The sequence below is a fragment of the Rattus rattus genome, chromosome 6 (genome assembly GCF_011064425.1).
Source record: "Rattus rattus isolate New Zealand chromosome 6, Rrattus_CSIRO_v1, whole genome shotgun sequence".
NCBI lineage: Eukaryota > Metazoa > Chordata > Mammalia > Rodentia > Muridae > Rattus > Rattus rattus.
The window spans coordinates 113,944,203-113,963,285 of record NC_046159.1 but is presented as its reverse complement, the minus strand read 5'-3'; positions in this window follow the sequence as shown (position 1 = coordinate 113,963,285).

Here is a 19,083-nt window from a genome sequence, read left to right as displayed (position 1 = left end):
CTGGGGGCTCTAGTTGGTTCTTCCTATGTGTTATGAATCCCTTTAGCCCCTTCAATCCTTTCTCTAACTCATCCATTGGGGAACCCATGCTTAGTCCAATGGTTGGCTGAGAGAATTCACCTATGTATTTGTTACACTCTGGCAAAGCCACTCAGGACAGTTATATCAGGTTCCTATCAGCAAACACTTCTTGGCATCCACAATACTATCTGCATTTGGTGACTGTATATGGGATGGATCTGCAGGTAGGACAGTCTCTGGATGGCCTTTCCTTCAGTCTCTGCTCCAAATTTCATATGTCTCCATATTTCCTTCCTTGAGAATTTTGTTCCCCCTTCTAAGAATGTCTGAGGCATCCAGATTTTGGTCGTCCATCTTCATGAACTTCATGTGGTCTGTGAATTGTATCTTGGGTATTCTGAGCTTTTGGACTAATATCCAATTATCAGTGAGTGCATACCATGTGTGCTTTTTTGTCACTGGGTTACCTCACCCAGGTAGTATTTCCTATTTTCATCCATTTGCCTATGAATTTCATGAAGTTATTGTTTTTGATTGCTGATTAGTACTCCATTGTGTAGATGTATCACATTTTCTGTATCCATTCCTCTGTTGAAGGACATCTGGATTCTTTCCAGCTTCTGGCTATTATAAATAAGGCTGCTATGAACATAGTGGAGCATATGTTAGACCATCTTTTGGATTCTAAGCTGAAGCAACTTTGCTGCAATGAAAGGTACCATTTTCTTCATTGAGGTTATTTGGTGAATACTCGTTATCATGTTTGTGTGTGTGTGTGTGTGTGTGTGTGTGTGTTTCAAATATAAGTCCTTGAAGACATTTTGTGACTCTTTTCATCAAACTAAATTTCTATTGTGAGCCCCCTGGGTACATAGCTCATCTATGACAGACACCTTTACTACAAACCTTTTTACTTACAGAATGATAAAGAAACAATTAAGATTCACTGAGAAGAAACTCAAGTTAGGATATAGCAGACAGGATATTTTCTAAGGTGTTTTACACTATGGATACGGCAAAATATTTTTGCCAAATAAAAATGGGTTGCATATGTGAATGAGTTATGATTCATCATTGAGTAACTTCTGAGTTTCTAGCATATTTGTCTTCATCTAGACATTAATAATTTGTTTTAAGAGGTAATAAGGGCATGGAGAACTCAAGAGAATGGATTCTGAAGCCATGTGAAACTTCTAAAATTATTTAACCTTCATGAGCCTCCATTTTCTGTGAAAGAATGGGAGGAAAATAACTGCTATCTTCTGAGCTGCTGTTCATGAAAAGCATATATTAGTATTTGTGATCTTTTGAATAATAAATATCATAAGTACTGTTTAAAATAAAGACTAGTTTATTTAACTCTCTTATTTCATCTGTTCCAAGCATTCCACCCCAAAGCATTTTTTTCACATTCAGCATAAATACTTTCCTAAAGAAAACCTATTGGAACATGCAATTACAATCCTATAGTTCACTGTATGTGACTTAAATACTGTAATTGTTCTTTCCAGTGACATTTTCACCTTTATGTTGAAAGGTACAATCAAACTGTAATGTAAATCATATATAAGTACAATATCTACCTATAGCTACCAGAATATAGCACATACATAATGAATAATTACATTTTAGCTCTTTGTACATATGCCTGAAAAGTTTCTTAGAAATTTTAATTAATTACATGAAAAGTATTGATGTTTACCTTAATGAACATACAAAGTAATAGATGTGTGGCTAACTTATTTTATATCTAAAATAAAATAATCATGTGATAGGGTAATATCTTCAACTCAAATGATGATAGGTTATTCCCATTGTATATCAATAGCTAAGTCTTGAGTGCTCAGTCTCTAGCTATAGAATGACAGTACTACAGAGCTGAGACTATGTGCTGTTTCCACATTAAGGAGAAGTCCAAGATACAGTGAAGGTGTCCAAGGCATGTGTCAGCAGCCAAGACTGAAGATGATGTTGGTCTTCATTTCATACCTGCTAGTGTCCTCTGATCCCCAAGGCTGAGAAGTCAGAGAAGACATGAGACAATAGGTACACTATTCTAAAAGATCTTCTAAACGAAATTTCTTTTTCTTTAAAGAAAGACTTTGGGTATTTGGACTATAAATTACATAAATTTAAAATACGAATAGCTTATATGGAAGCTCTTCTTTTCCAACTAGAACCAGAAAAGTCAGAGGAGACAGTACAGAGGCTAATATGTGTGTGCAACTCATGTATTCAATCTCTGTGTCTGCAGTTCCATATATTTAATCTCTGAATCCAAGGAACGAAAATATGCTTTAACAGGAAAGGAAGTAGACTGATATTTATCTTCTCCAAGTTTATATGACATTGCTTTAAATACATTGGTAATTGTATTCAATTCACATTCACTGGAGTTGTAAAGTAACATCTTCATATAATTAATGTTTCACTACCTGCTTGTTACCACTGCTGGCTACTTAAAGTGCCAAATTCTATTTACCAGTATCTCAATAGGGAAAGATCAGTTTTAAATGGTTTGCGATGTGATCATTCCTCATCAACAAATACTGTTTCAAATACTACATGCAAATTTGAATTCTATGTGTTTCTTTTAATAGTTTTCTTGGTGCCAGGATCTTAGATAGATTTTCTTTTTAGATTTTCTTCTTCAGAATGACTGGCACTTTAGGATTTTCTCTATCACTTTCATTTAAGTTTCATCTGCTCTATAGAGATTGTGAATTGATCTCTAATATAGCATTGATTTTCAATAATAACAAGCAACCTCATTACATCTATGCCTTATATCAGAACTGTAAACCCATGTGTGCTTGTTACCTCTGACATTAAGAATGCATTCTGAGAGAATTGCAGTATTAGGCAATTTAATCATTGTATGAATACTGTTGGGTATTCGTAAACCCATAACATAAACAAGAATGGCAAGCATAACTCTAGGCAATGTAGTCTCATGGAGGAACAGTCTGTGTGGGGTTCACCATTGATTTCAACACTAGGAACTCAGGGTTACATTTATGTTACTCATATTTTGTGTAAACTGTGAGATAAAAATAGGTCCATTGATTTATTTTTGCTGCTCAGTATAATATCCACTTACTTATATTGGCCAGAATATATCATGTGATGAAGATTAAAATAATCAGTGATAAAAAAAAAGTTCAAGAAAATGTGCTGGGATCTTCTAAAACGCTGGTATAGGTCACATGCCAAAGAAAGATGAATGTAGCAGTGAAGGGTGGTAACAATAATCCAATATAGTTAGAACCTTTCTCAAGGTTTGTCTCCCCTTTGTTCTCCCATTTAACTCATAATTATTTTTTCTATTAAATAAAAAGAAATTAAGACAATAGCTAGATTTTTTTCTTTTGTTGCAAATAGAACTTTTTACACAATATATTCTAATTAGTTTCTTCTCCCTACCTTTTCCCAAATTTTCCCCACATCCCCTTCAAATCCACCAAATCCATATCCTTTCTCTTCTTAGAAAACAAACAGGTCTCTAAAAATGGAATAAAATAAAGTACAATTAAGGTAAAACAAAAGCAAATTGGAACAGGACCAAGAAAATCCATAGAAAGAGAAAATGTCAAAGAAAAATCACAAGAGCAACCCAGATACAGAGACACCCATGCTCACACTTGCAGAAATATCATAGAAACACAAAACCAGATGCAGAGACACACGTGTTTCCACTTACAGAAATCACATAGAAACATAAAACCAGAAGCCATGACTATATGTAAAAATTATGTAAGGAAACACAATGACAAAGCATTATAACACAAAGAGAAAAACTCCAAAAATTCCATGTAGTTCATTTATGTTCGTCATCTACTGCTGAGCATAGAATTTGTCCTGAAGAATGGTTGTAAACCCTTTGAGACTCCATTGTAGAAAACCATTAATATCTCTGTGAGTGCTTACCAATTGGAGATCACTTCCGGGTTAGAGATGGGAGGCTTATGGCTACTCTTCCTTTCAGTGTTGGAGCGTCATCTAGTGAAGACTCACACAGGTCCCATGCAGTTTCCACAGTCTCTGAGTTTATATGTTCATCCGTTCTGGTGTGTCAGTAAGCCACTGATTCTTTGGCATCCTCTCCATCTGTCTCTTACAATCTTTCTGCCTTCACTTTGCAAGGTTCCCTGAACCCGGAGAAGAGGGATTTGATGGAAATATGTTTCTGCCATAATTAGGAAGTGCTTGAAATGTTAGTCTTTTTCAGTCTACTTGCCTTTTTCTAGGTTGGTATGTGGTTTTTCACCAAAAGTTCTGTATCATTTTAATAAACAATTCATAAAACATATGTAACATCAACATGTAAGCTTTCATAAAGCCTACATTTCTGTAATTTTATATTATTTTTGTATCTAATATAATGTATGTTGTAATTTCTACTGCAAGAATAATTGTATATGTGTGTGTGTGTGTGTGTGTGTGTGTGGTGTGTGTGTGTATGTGTGGTGTGTGTGTGGTGTGTGGTGTGTGTGTGTGTGTGGTGTGTATGTGTGTGTGTGTGTATGCGGTGTGTGTGTGTATGTGTGGTGTGTGTGTGTGTTTGTGTGTGTGTGTGTGTGTGTGTGTGTGTGTGTGTGTGTGTGTCTACCTGTCCTTGGGATTGTTGTCTTCTTCCTATGTAGAACAGATATTTTTATTTGTTTCTACACACAGTAGATGTTAATTAAATGTTTATTTAAATGTTTATTAATTTTGCCGAAATAAAATAACTGAAACAATTAGTCATAATTCTGAGAAGAAGATTCTGATAACCTGTTGAATAGTCCTAAATCCCTCAGAATTTTTGGCAGATAACAGTTAACAACTGTTCTCCACTTTTTACTGAGGAATAAATCAAATAGTAATTTAATGAAATTAAAGTAAAATATTAAATGTTTTGCTATCCAGAACTTTACCAAATAGAATACTACAGAAATCAATATTCTTACCTCACAATTTACATATTCAATCTAACTGAAGGCAGGCTGGAATGGAACTATGAACGCAATGTGAAAGACACTAATTTGTACCAAATTCAACTTGTTCTGTGGTGCGTAATGTTGTGTCTTTCTGATTATGGTATACACACCTTTCTGCTTTCTGTTTCTCATGAGAAATAATAAGAAAGCTAAGGATATCTAAAGCCATCTGGGGAAATCAGAATTTTTATTAATGCATCAGTTGATATAGGAGTCAAAACAAAAGTCTTCATTATTCAAAAATTCAAAATTTTGCAAAGAACTCAGAATTCAGTGTTTGATGAGTACTCTGTAACCTCAACCTTTAAAAAGAAGCACATCTGGAAACACCCAGAGAAGCCAAGAAAGAGAGTAGACAAGCTGGAGATATGCATCTTTAGGCCAAGCATAAAACAAGGTATTTGTAACAACCTGAAGTCAGGAGGAAAACAGAGAATAGATTCTCCTTCAGTGCCCGGAAAGGCACTAACCCCACCATACATTTATTTTTGGGCATGTGGCCACCAGAACTAAATAGTCAGAAATCATTCCTCTCCTCTTGCTTGGAGTGGAAAAGCAATTATCTTAAAGTATTAATGTGAACTCGGAGGCTGCCAGCATTCTGTTGGAAGTTTGAATAACAGGTACTGACTTGCTATGAAAGTAAAAACAAATACTAAATATGTTTGCAACAGGTCAACTCTCTGAAGTCTATATGACAAAAACAGGAGAGAATGGCAACTTAAGAGACATAACAACTAACTTTAGAATCTCAAAGTTCATAGAGTCTTACCTTATAAAGCATCACCTTGAAGAACTGTTCCATTTATTTAACCACTTTTGTCTTTGGTAAAAACATTCTTGGAAACATTCATTAAAAATGTCCTTTGCTATGATTTGGAGAATCCTCATTACTTCACCTTTGAAAGCAAGCCCCACAAGGAAACATGTAAAAATGTTCTGAACAACCATAAAATTGCCTATAAGATACACTAGTGGCACAACATTTGGGGATTCAGTGGTGGGTAACCAACCAATATCTGATTGGCTTTGTGGTCCTTCATGAGATGGAATCCATCCACAAAACTGCTCTGGTAGCCAAGAACCTGAGATTAGAAAGGCCATTGACCTAGGGCAGCAACAAATGATACTATTCTGCTAAAGGAATATAGTAATAGAAACACTCCTAATAGCATTCTGCTAGATTCATCAATCAGTGTCTTGATCAGCCACCATCAGAGAAGGTTTCTCCTAAAGTAGATGGGAGTGAATTAGAGACCCAAAGCTAGACAGTGTGTAGAGAGTGAGGTACCTTGGAACACTCAGTCCTACATTGGATGCTTCTATCAAAATCCACTCCTCCCTAGGGTTCAGGGACTCTTGCAGAAGAGCTGGAAAGTTTGTAAGTGCCAGAGAGGTTGGAGGATACCAAGGAAATGGTGCCTTTTACAGACACAATAAGACTGATCCACACATGCATTGACAGAGAATGAAGGATGCACAGTACTTACAAGGGTCTGTCCTAGACAAGGTTCCATCCCTGAGAGAGGTGGACAAAAGACTACAGCCCTAACCCAGAACCTTTCTCCAGTGTCAACTGCTTTAAAAGGAAAGCTTAATTTTCTCCAGTGAATCTCACTGGGTACACAAATCACACTTAGGTCCCATGCTCAGCAGTAGATTGCTGACACTAAAGGCTTGATGGATTTTGTTTTTTTAGAGGTTCTTTGTCTCATAATGCTTTCTCTTTTAAGGTCCTATATATATTATTATTATAGTTTCTGGTTTTTATGGTACTTCTATGTATGCAAGCTTGTGTGTGTGTTCATTTACATATTTGAGTCTTTTGGCTATCTTTTTCTATTATTTTGTGTCCTAATCCGATTTCTTCTTCTTCTTCTTCTTCTTCTTCTTCTTCTTCTTCTTCTTCTTCTTCTTCTTCTTCTTCTTCTTCTTCTTCTTCTTCTTCTTCTTCTTCTTCTTCTTCTTCTTCTTCTTCTTCCTCTTCCTCTTCCTCTTCCTCTTCCTCTTCCTCTTCTTCTTCTTCCTCTTTTTCTTCTTCATCATCACCATCGATGTCTACTTGTATTTTTTTTTGTCTACTTGTATTTTAATGATACAAAGAAACAAAGGGTGTGGATTTGGATGAGTGGTAAAGTGTGGAGGACATGGGAGAAGTTGGCAGAAGACTGTAATTAGAATATATTGTATGAAAATATATTTCCAATAAAAAAGAAAATATTCTGTTCTTGAAATTATAATTACACTATTTCCCATTTGTCTTTTCCCTCAAAACCCTCCCTTTTTGCTCTTTTTCAAATTCATGGATTTTTTTATTAATTGTTACAATCACACACACACACATAGTCATATGTGTATATATTTCTAAATATAACCCGCATAGTCTAAAATTTAATTGAATGAATGTTTTCAGAACTGACCATTTGGTATTGGATAAGCAATTCATGTGTTTTCCCTTGGGGAAGACTGTTTTTCTTGTTCTCAGCGTTCCTTAGTAGGCTGTAGATCTTTTGTAAGGTTGAGGACTCATGGACCACCTGCACTTTGGGATGCCTGTCGCTGTTGTCCTTGTTCAGCTCAGGTTTAAGCAGCCATACTGGTGAGACATTGTGTGAGTAGCTTAGCTTCTGCCTTTACAAAACAATTCTAGTACCTAAAGCTAAGGAAACGTTAGGAAGAGGGCTGGAAAGACTATAAATATAAGGGGATCAGGGAATTTCCTGTGAGAGTGCTGTCTAGTAATGTTGGAAGACAATGATACTTCTAAACGTAGAGCTGTAACATTGTATAAATCAATCGTAAAATATAAATACTCGTTTTTTGGAATTTTGAATATATAATTGGTACACGGCAGTGGCAGGCCTGACAGGCTCAGAGTACAAGAAATAAAACTGCCTAAGAAGCAGTGGAGCCAAAGGAGGTCGTGCGGATCACAGGGAGACTCCCATTGCACACTAAAGGCATTTGAATTTCCTGCTCAGCGGAACATGAGTAACAGTAGTATCTTCACTGCCCAGGGTTTAAAACATTATCATGGCTGCAGTGAAGGAAAAGGTGTGCTTAGGAAACAGTAGTAAAGCTGATACGGGAAAAGGGCAAACAGTGTCTAAGGAGATGAGATAGAAAAGAGAGAAGAGCATAGGCCTCAGAAAAGTGCAGGAGACAAAGCTAGTGAGATTCTGGTTTGCAATGGCAATGCAATATGAGCTACAGGTAAGAATAAATGTAAGGGTCAGAAACTGACCTAGTGAATGCAAGGGTAAGTGAACCTAATATATCAAAAATTATTTTCATTTCAATGTAAAAAAATACTGACAAAACCCAATAGATGATTTTATAATTTTCAAAATTCATAATGTTACTTCTACTTCTAACATTCTGAGAAATCACATTTCTAGAATTCATTGGTCAAATATGGCTCCTGGCTAGATATTCAGAGAAGTGGTGGGCGCATCTCTAATGTGGCTCTACTGTTTGGCTTGGCAGCATTTATAACCTTATATCCCAAAGGCACATTGCTTCTTTGCAGTGACTAAACACAATACACATGAAAGCAAATGATATTCAATGATTATGTTGCACGAGGAGTTGATAATGGTGTACTTAGGCATTGCCTTTATGATGTTAAGGAGGAGAGAATTAATCCAAGTAATGATGAAAAATTTAAAGTCATCTTTATAGAGATAGAAATTTTCACAGAACCCTTTGCTTACCAGAGAGACTCCATCACTCGAAATCATTCATATGGATCAATCATATAGTGTGATGGGTCCTAAAGTCATGTTTTACTAACAGTAAGAAAGATGTTTCCAGAGAAAAATGGTACACTGTGAGAGCCAAGTAAGTTGTAATCTAACATCATTTTTCACATTCTGTTAGTTTTCGAGACCACTTTATGACCTCTTTTGTTAGAGGTCACAAAGATTGCTCTGGCTGCATTTGATCATACCTGCTGGGCTGATGAATGAAAAGAGTCAACACATCAAACCAATTTTCAGGCACTTTCTGCTTTTTAACTCTATGGGAAATTTCCCACAGTCACATCAGAGGAGAATTTAGCTTAAGGCAACTGAGTAATCAATCATAACATTCTTTAGGCAGCTGCTCTTAACTAACAGAGAATAAAGAACCAGGCTGCACGGTGGAGCTGCATAACTGAACTGTGTGAGCAGCATAATGGGGAGCTAGCAGCTCGTACTGACTTGCCACATTGCAGTTAGTGTTTTCAAGATGCAATTGTAATTAATCCCCCATCAGTTTAGCATATTGCGATGACTATGCTTTTGGGTAAGAATCATGGAGATGGCCTATGAGGTGCTGCACAGCAGACACTCTTCTCTGTATTTCTTTTCCATTTACTTTGACCCCTACCTGTGTGTATTTTTCCTGCCCCCTTAACCTAGATATATCACATATCCCTTGCTTTTAGCACTTTCTGCCAGACTGGCATTCTGTGTTTTATTGGGACACAGCATTCTCTTCTTTTGAATCTTTTCGTAGATGATCTCATACAGCATTACCATATCAATCTGTAGTCTTTGTCGTTTTGCATGTGATTCTCAGAAGGTTTACAAGTAGACACCGTGCATCCTTTACCAGTTGCCCAATTCTAAGAGAAATTTTTATCGCATTGATCTGAGATATTATGTTTCATAAGCCACACTCATTTCCCTGCTGCATCCCTGCCACTTGTTAACCTTTGACAGTCAGTATCTCGTTTTCTATTTCTATAACTTGTCATTATAATGATGGTATGTGGATGGAATCAAGAAACACACAATCCTAAGAAATTGGTTTCTCCACACTCGGTCTATGCATTTTCAAGTCATCTAGGCTTCTGTGTATATCAGTTTAATACTTCTTATTGCAGAAATGTATTAGTTTATCCATTCACTCAGCGAAGAGCATCTGGATCTTAACTGTTTTGGATCATTATGAATAAAGCTGTTCTAAACATCCATGTACACATTTTTACATGGATATAAATCTTCATGTCTCTGGGATAAATGCCCAGAAATGTGACTGCTGAGGTAGAATGTCAATTTCGTGTGGAAATGAAAAAAAAAAACAAAAAAAACAACAACAACCCAAACCAAAAGCAAACAAGAAAAAAAAAGGCAAGCGCCAAACTTTTCCAAAGTCACTTTGTCACCAGCAATGTTCATCATCCAGTTTCACTGCATCCTCACCAGACAAAGGCTGGCTACTAAGTTTTATTTCAGTATTCTCAAAGACATATAATAATTACCTCATTGTCACTTAACCTTGTTTTTTATAATTATCTTTAATCTTTTGTTTTTTACAGGCCAGTTGTTATCCCCCTCCCCGTCTGTACTCTGACAGTTTCTCAGCTCACTCATTCCTCCTCCCCAGTTTCCAAGAGGATGTCTGCTCCCACCTCACCAGGCCTCCTCATTTCCTGGGGCCTCACTCTCCCAAGGGTTAGATGCACTTTTTCTCACTGAGGCTAGACCAGGCAGTCCTCTGCTGTATACCAGCTAGTGTATGCTGCCTGGTTGGTGGCTCAGTGTCTGAGAGATTTTGGGAGTCCAAGTTGAGCCTGCTGGTCTTCCTAATGGGTTGTCCTTCTCCTCAGTTTCTTCTAGACTTTCCCTATTTCAACCCAATTTAGCCCATTGGTTGGGTATAAGTATCTGCATCTGTCTCAGTCAGCTGCATATTGGGCTTCTCAGAGGGCAGCTATGCTAGGCTCCTGTCTATAAGCACACATTAGTAATAGTGTCAGGCCTTAGAGCCTACCCTTGAGATGAATCCTGATTTGGGTTGATCACTGGACCTTTTTCCAAGTCTCTTCTTAACATATAATGGTGGTGGATATCATTTGATCCTATTGTATTAGAAATATATTCCCCATTAGTCATGCTTTAGCTCTGTTTCCTGGCTGGTGGTACAAATCTGGAAGGTGTGAAAGTTTGAAGAGCTGGGTTTGGGTAGTAGAAGTGAGCCATTGGTGATATGTCTTTGAAAGTCAGCTCCTGGTCACAACAACCTCACTGTGGATATAAAAGCACAAACATAAATCTTGGTTTGAAGTCATTTTCCTGTTGAGATTAAAGATTAGGATCATGTTTCCTATCAACTCCTCATAGGCCTCTACCTGTATCACAGTTTCGACAGAACAGAGGGTAGGGGGTATCAGTCCTATGGTGAAACAGGAAACAACTTTCAGTTAAAGATCATATTTTTTTCTAACAACTTTTCACCATTGATAACAGGAGTCTCTATCATTTGCATTAATCCCCTCTGAGGGAAGTGTCCCTGATGACCTCAAACTCTGAAAGTCCCAACTCTTCAGCAGCATTGTAGTGGACACCAAGCTTCTATGCATAAAAGCTTTGAATGAAAATATTTCCTCCATAGCTAAACCATAGCAACTGTTTTAAGGCACAGATGCATTGTGCTAACATTGCCAGACATTTATATAAAACTCCCAAGAGTAGTTGGTTGTTATTATTGTCATTAAGCAAACATGACGTGCAGTCTGGGAGATAACCTTTCTGAAGGCCAATGTGGGTTTCTCAAAGACCGTTTGCTTTTATCATCTTCTGCCACATGGACAATCAGGATATAGCTTTCTTTTCTATTTCTCCTCTCTCATAGTACACTCAGCTTGGATTACTCAATACTTGTGCCTATTGAAATATGTTTCACTTTCTATAACCTATTATACCAGCCACCACCAGGAAGCTCTTTTGGGTCTCTCAGTAAATAAGATTTCTATTTTTGTGAATTTCTACAAGCCACAATTATCATATTCATTACGTATTTCTGTCGGCTCACCCAGCACACAGTTTTGTCTCAAGGACGAGGCTTAATCATGAGCTCCTAATATCTCACCTAGTACTGCTCGCAGCAGGGCACATTGGCTTTCATCCCCTCCCCCCACCATATCAACATATGGATTGCAACTTTGTTTCCTTATATTAATCAGATTTTGAGTTCACTTTTAAATTTGATGTGTAATGTACATTGATAAATATAAAATTGAGAAATATAGACAAAAGGACCTGAAAAAATGCTCCAGACAATCATTTACTCGGGTCTTACAATGCATAATGAGAAGAGAGTGGTTGACTAAAACTGGGGCAATAGAGCATACAAGAAGTTTAGATGTAACCTTAGGAAACACTTGACATATGGTATAAAATATTTAGGTATACATAAAAATTTTCTTCAAGAAACTTAATGACGTTATGGTAATAGAAGCATAGGTCAAATTACTGTTCTACATTTTCTATCACCAGAGACACATAATGCTTGGAATCAAGTACAAATTCAGGTTAATTCTTATGAAATGAATGTATGTAAAGTTCTGGGTATTCAGGAAGGTGAGGATCAACACTTAGACGACCCACCTATGGACAGTAGTAGGATGCTAGAGGAAACGAGACTGATATTGACATTATACCTTACTTAGTGTGAGGAGGCTACACTGAGGTGACACACGGAGGAGGAGCACGGTGAGAGCTGACAGAGAAGCAATCCGTTTACAGAGTGATGCTGCTATGCTGGCCCAAATGCGTACAAGCATCTCTATCTGTAATCACTTCTGCTACAGAAGCAGCAGGGGCCCCACAGAAATCCAGGTTTACATTCTCTACGGCCCAGGAGGCTTATCTAACTGATCGCAGATAATAGAATTATCTTTTTAACTCATGCTCCCCAGTGCTTTAAATCAAGGCAGGCACTTCATTAGTTGTCTCTCTTATAAAGAAAATATTCTGATCTTCAGTAATTCATTCTTACATAATACTGGCACTGTTCTCTGGGTATAATGCTAAGTTGGCTCCAAAAGAAATGATACAAATAAGCAGAAAATTATTTGGAGAGCATAAATCAGTAACAGTTCAGTTTCCAATGAGCTGTTTCAGATACACACACACACACACACACACACACACACACACACACACACACACATACATAGAGGATAGGAAGGGAGAGAGGGAGGAGGAGATGGGGAGATAACTGTGTTCATAAATAACCCTGGATTGGAGAGTATACTGGCATGTTTGTATAATATGAGGTCCTCTGGCTTCCATCAGTTAGAGATTGAAGAAGATGGGAGGTAAAGAGACCAGAAATATGATCACCCTTAAAGTCAGATGACTTGGGTAGTAATGTGCATGGCTACTGGAAAGTTTTGAGCACAGGGATTGTTGCCACCTACAATTTTCATGTTTTCAGGATTTTGTGGCTGTCTTATTGAGAATCAAATCTATGAGTACAGAAACAGAGTTGTGATGAGACTCTGAAGCCACTGAGCTAATAGATACTTGTTTCTATAAGAATGCTAGCATAGGAGAGGAGAAAAGTAAGCCGAGTGGGGAGGTGAACTGATATGGACATGATAAGACATGGAGGACTCACTATAGATGAGTAGGAAAGCTATTCATGACTAGGTTCTAGGATTTGGCAACTAACAGTTAAGTCACATAATGGAAAGGGCAGGTTTAGAGTAGGTAATGAAGATTGCCATATTGAGTATTGAGTACCTGTGCTAGATAATTGTTTTGTCAATGTTTCCTTGATATTGTTATTGTGGTCAACTGACTTGGAAAGGGAGCCTCAATTGAAAAATATGACTCTGGTAGATTGCACTGAAGGTATGTCTATGGTGCATTTTCTTGACAAATGATTGCTGTAGGAAGTCCAAGGCCATTGAAGTTGTGCTCATTCCTGAGTAGGTGGTTCTGTGTTATGTAAGAGAGTAAATTGAGCAAGCCATAAAGTCTAGTTTCCTGCTTCAACTTCCATTCATGGTGGGCTATAATTTAAGCTGAAATAAACTCTTTCCTTCTCAAGTTACTTTAGATTGTGGTGCTTACCACAGTTATAGAAAGGAAACTAAGAACTTAGGAACACCCAGCGGATTTAGAAAATTAGTTATTGAACATATGAGCTCAGGGTCACTAGGCATTTGAGAAATGTGATTTAAAATCTTCATGAGATATCATCACACTAATTAAAATGACTTTTCTCAAAACCATGACAAAAATGGAACAGGGAGCATGGATGTATCATTGATAATGCAAACTGTACAACTATTATAAAAGATGACTTGGTGATCTCTCAACATTTTGGGCTGGGAGTGAGAATGAAAGTCGGTGGGGGTGGGCAGCTCTTGGACAAACTGGAAACCTGGGATAAGGGAGGCTACAGGGAGTCCATGGGAGTGACCCTAGCTGAGATTCGTACCAGAGGGATAAAGAGACTGAACTTTGCCACCTCTTGTAGCCAGGCAAAACTTCCAGCAGAAGGAAGGGGAATATCGATCTACTCAGAAAACCTTCAACCCACAATTTGTCCTGCCTACAAGATGTGCAGAGAACTGTTGACTGGCCCAACTTTAGACCCACCCCATGTGAGACACTGAACTCTTGACACTATTAATGATTCTTTGTTGTGCTTGCAGACAGGAATCTAGGGTTACTGTCTGGAGAGGCTTCATCCAGCAGACAACGGAAACAGATGCAGAAATTTATAGCTAAACATCAAACAGAGGTCAGGGGGTCTCGTGGAAGATTGAGAGATAGAATTGAGTAAGCCAGTGAGGTCAAAGACACCACAAAATAGCTACAAAGTCAACTAATATGGGCCCATGGGAACTCACAAAGATTGAACTACCAACCAAACAACATGCAGAGACTGGATCTAGGCCCTCACACATTTTGTAGCAGATGTGCAGCCTTCTCTTCATGTGAATCCCCTAACAAGTGGAGTAGTGGGCATTGTCTCTGACTCTGTTGCCTGGCATTAGATCCCCTTCCCCTACGTGGACTGTCTGGTTGAGCCTCAGTAAGAAAGGAGATGCTTACACCTGCTGGGACTAAATGTCCCAATGTGGAATGGTACCCCAAGAGAGCTTTCCTTTCTCTAAAGAAAAGGGGATGGGGTAATGGAGGAAAGGAATGCAAAGGTGTGACTGGGAAGAGAGGAGAGATGGAGGGATGGGGGACTGTAATGTGAATAAAGCAATAAATTATGAGGAAAATATCATTTTTTATAAGAATTTCCATCTGGCACAAATTGTGCATAAAAATGTAATGAATGTATCACAGGAATGTCTGCATCCTTATGTTGATGACAGCATTATCTGTAACAATCAAGAGAGGTAATCAACATGCACACCCATTGTTTTATGACTAAATCATGAGCGTTTAGTTAGGTTACAAACAATGCAGCATTTTTGCCTTCAAAATGGGGTCAATTCTTGTCATTGTTACAATACGGGTGAACCTGGAGGACAAATGCTAAGCCATGTATAGTAAAACAAATGCCACATGATTTCATGTGCATGTGAAAGCTAATAAACACAAAGTCATAGAAGCAGTCAGTGTGATGCCATTTGCCAGACGATGGTGAGGAGCAGAAGAATAGATCTTGAGATCTATTGCATAACAAGGTGACTGGTTAATGAAAGTGATCTATGTGTAACAGTACTGAGGGAATAATCCCTAAATGTATCACTATAAAAATGATTGATTTTTAGATTGCATGCATAGATCAGATGCATGTAATCTAGTATCATAGTATTCTACAAATATAGAATTTTTACTGTCAGTAAATATATGTACCATATTTACTGCAGCATATCTTGAAGATAGAAGAAGTTGTTGGTCAAAAGTTTTGTGGCTGGGTTAGTGTCCCAATCTCTCCATTGGAACTCTGACTGACTCAGCTCCATATTAGGCAGTGGCCAGACAACTATTGGTTCCACTTGAAAAATATGCCACTAGAGGGATTTTGCCCTGATGGACAGGAACATTAGGCTGGGTAGCCTAGATCTCTAAAATAGAACCAAATAGAATTGGGAAAAAATAGTCAATAAAATGATTCTGCTATGCTTGTAGACAGGTACCTTGGATAATGACCATCAAAGAGGCTTCATGCAGCATGCAGAAACTTTAGAGGCCCTTAGTCAAACCTTAGGTAGAACTCAGGGAATCTTGCTGAAGACTGGGAGGAAGGATTTTGAGAGCAAGAGGAGTCAAGGACACTACAAGAACACACCCCACAGAATCAACTAACCTGGACTCTGGGTTCACAGAGACTGAAGGGATAATGAGGGGTCCCATGTGGGTATGACCTGGGTCCTCTGAATATATGTTGTGGTTGTGTAGCTAGGTGTGGGAGGACTCATCACCCTGGGAGCAGGGACTGATTCTGTCTCTTTTGCCTGCGTTTGGGACCCTTTCCTCTTACTGGGTTGCCTTATCCAGCCTTGATGTGAGCTATGTGTCTAGTCTTGCTGTAACTTGGTTGTAATCCCAGGGAGGCCTGCTCGTTTTTGAAGAGAAATGAAATGAAGGAGAAGTGGATCTGGATGAGAAGGAAGTGTATGTGTGTGTGTGGGGGTGTGGGGACTAAAAGAGAGGACCAGAAGAAAGTGTAGTTCAGACTAATATATGTGAGAAGAAGAAAAATAATAAATAATACATGTAGTAAGTTGTCCTAAGAAGAAAATTCCAACAAGTGACTAGCGGTCATGACAACTTTTGAAGCAGTTCCAAACATTTGTGGAGTAAGTAGCATGAACTCACATTAGAGTGAATGCAGTAAAAAGGAGAAGTAAAGAATCTAAAATATTACTTCAAACAATACTTTAAGCTTCTCTGATATTGAGAAGAAATTAAGAAAAACCAGGGAGCAGACACTTAGGAGGGTTCTTCAGAGAAACTAATTCCATGTGTTATTCACGGAAAGACTGATTGTAGGACTGCGGTGTTCGCTCAGTCACACAAAGAAAAGTACCTCACTTCTCAGAAATCAATTCTACATAGTAATCAGCGTTCACCTCCTAACTACACAAATATTCACCCTGAATCACATTAACTCGGTCCTAACTACTCACATGATCAACCGATTCCATATGCCTCTGCTCATAGCTTCCCAGCAAGATGGCCCCATTCTCACTTGGAGTTTACTGACTTTGCTGAGGAAGAAATGTCTCAACATCTCCTAGAACATATACTTCACAGCAAAGACTGATATAAAGAGGGAGATTAATTTCAAATCCATACTTTTGTCTCATTATCTATGTGTAAGCCTGAATAATTATTTAGAAGACTTCTGTGTGACAATTGTACTTTGGGCTTTGGTGGCACTTGAATAAGGAGTTCCATTTGAGGCTAGAGTCATGTCTTTCCAGCTGAGACAACTGCTGCTCTTTCAGGGGACTTGGGTTCAGTTCCCAGCGTAGACTTGGCAGCTCACAACCGTCTGTAACTCTAGTTCTACAGGGTCCAACACTCTCTGGCTTCCTCAGGTTGTACACATCCATAAATGCATTCAGAACCTTTGTGCACATGTAATACAAATTAGCAAATCTTTTAAAATTGCATTTATGTAGTAAAGAATCAGATACTAATAATCATTCTTATTTACATCAGTTAAGGTTTCATTGTCTATCTAACTTTTTATTTGACCCTTGCACTCTAGTAAATTACTTTATTGAATAAATTACCAGGCATGTCAATATTTCTTGACATTAGATTTCTGTGACATCATGATCTATTAGTATTTGATGTTGTCTATGTTTAAGAATCTAATACTGGGCTGGAGAGATAGCTCAGCAGTTAAGGACACTGACTGGTCTTCCAGAGGTCCTGAGTTCAATTCCCAGCAACCACATGGTGGCTCACAGCCATCTGTAATGGGATCTGATGCCCTCTTCTGGTCTGTCTGAAGATAGCTGCAGTGTACTAATATACATTAAATAAATAATATTTTTTTAAAAAAGAATCTAATATTTTGTCAACTATACTCTAAAAGTATTGCATTCTCTTCCTTTCTCTAAAATGTTGCCATTCTTCATTTAAGGAGATCCATTTCTTCCCTTATTTTTCCTTTAGACCTAGAATCAGCTAACAAGTCTTTCTCTTTGGTAATTTCAATACACATTTATAAGTAATATAAGAAGGTGACCTACAGAAAATTAAAGGTGCCCTTGTATTTTTAAGTAGTATACTAGCTCTTAATCCAAATTAAGGCAGAGAGATGTTATTAAGCAGCTAAAATATACTTATTGCAAAGACAGTGTGAAAGAAACCAGGATACATTCTTGCTGTGCTTGTAGCTTGCTTCGTCCACAGAAAAATAAATACCAAAGTTATCATGGATATCATGGGTAAGGAGTGGTACAATGCAGGTTTGTGTATTGCTTTCACAGTCTCTGCATAACACTGAGAACATTTTGGTCTGTCATTGTCACTTCAGGACTTGCTACCAGTATCCAAAATCATTGACTATAGATGTAAACCACTGATCCTGACCAATCATTTGAACTACATTGTAACTTTTCCTTTTTGCCTAACTTCCTGGCTTTCATTGTTTATTTCCCTCATCCTTGGCCTTGCTTCACTCTCTGAATCTTGTCAACCTTGTACCAGTATTTGACAGACAGCATTTAATTTCCTTTCCACAGTGATTTCAGCTACTCCTCAGGCTAATCTGTGCCCGATTATGAGAGACAGCAAACACAGGCTACAATTGCTCATTCACATTTCCCACTATCCCTTCTTTAATCACAAAAAGATAAAGTACACGGGAGGCATGACTTAGTGTAGTCTCAGTGACTTTGACTGCCATAATTCTGATCAGAAACTTGTCTCCTCTTACAACATGACCAATGAGAATATAATTTTCCAAGTTAATGTGACTTTATCACTTCCAAGTTTTAGTAATTAATCACAAAACATAAGTAAATTGGTCATTTAACATGCAGTTATCAATTCCATCTAGAGACTTGATAATGACAGCAAATTTACAAATGCAATTTAAGATTTTTTCCATTGCTACTTAAGTATCTCTATAAACAAATCTGTCATATAAAATCTAAAAGAGGTGGTTGTCAGAGATGAGTGACATCCAAGTTTATTTTAAATTCTAGCTTCCAGTTTGGAAGTTTTCATATCAAGAATTCATTTATAATTACCCTTAGAATTTTTTGTTGTTGTTGTTTGTTTGCTTTGGGCCAACAGGAATGGGACATAATGTGGTGTGTATTATTGTTTTAATACATCTGAGAGCAACCCGGCAAATTAAGATAACAGATGGGAAG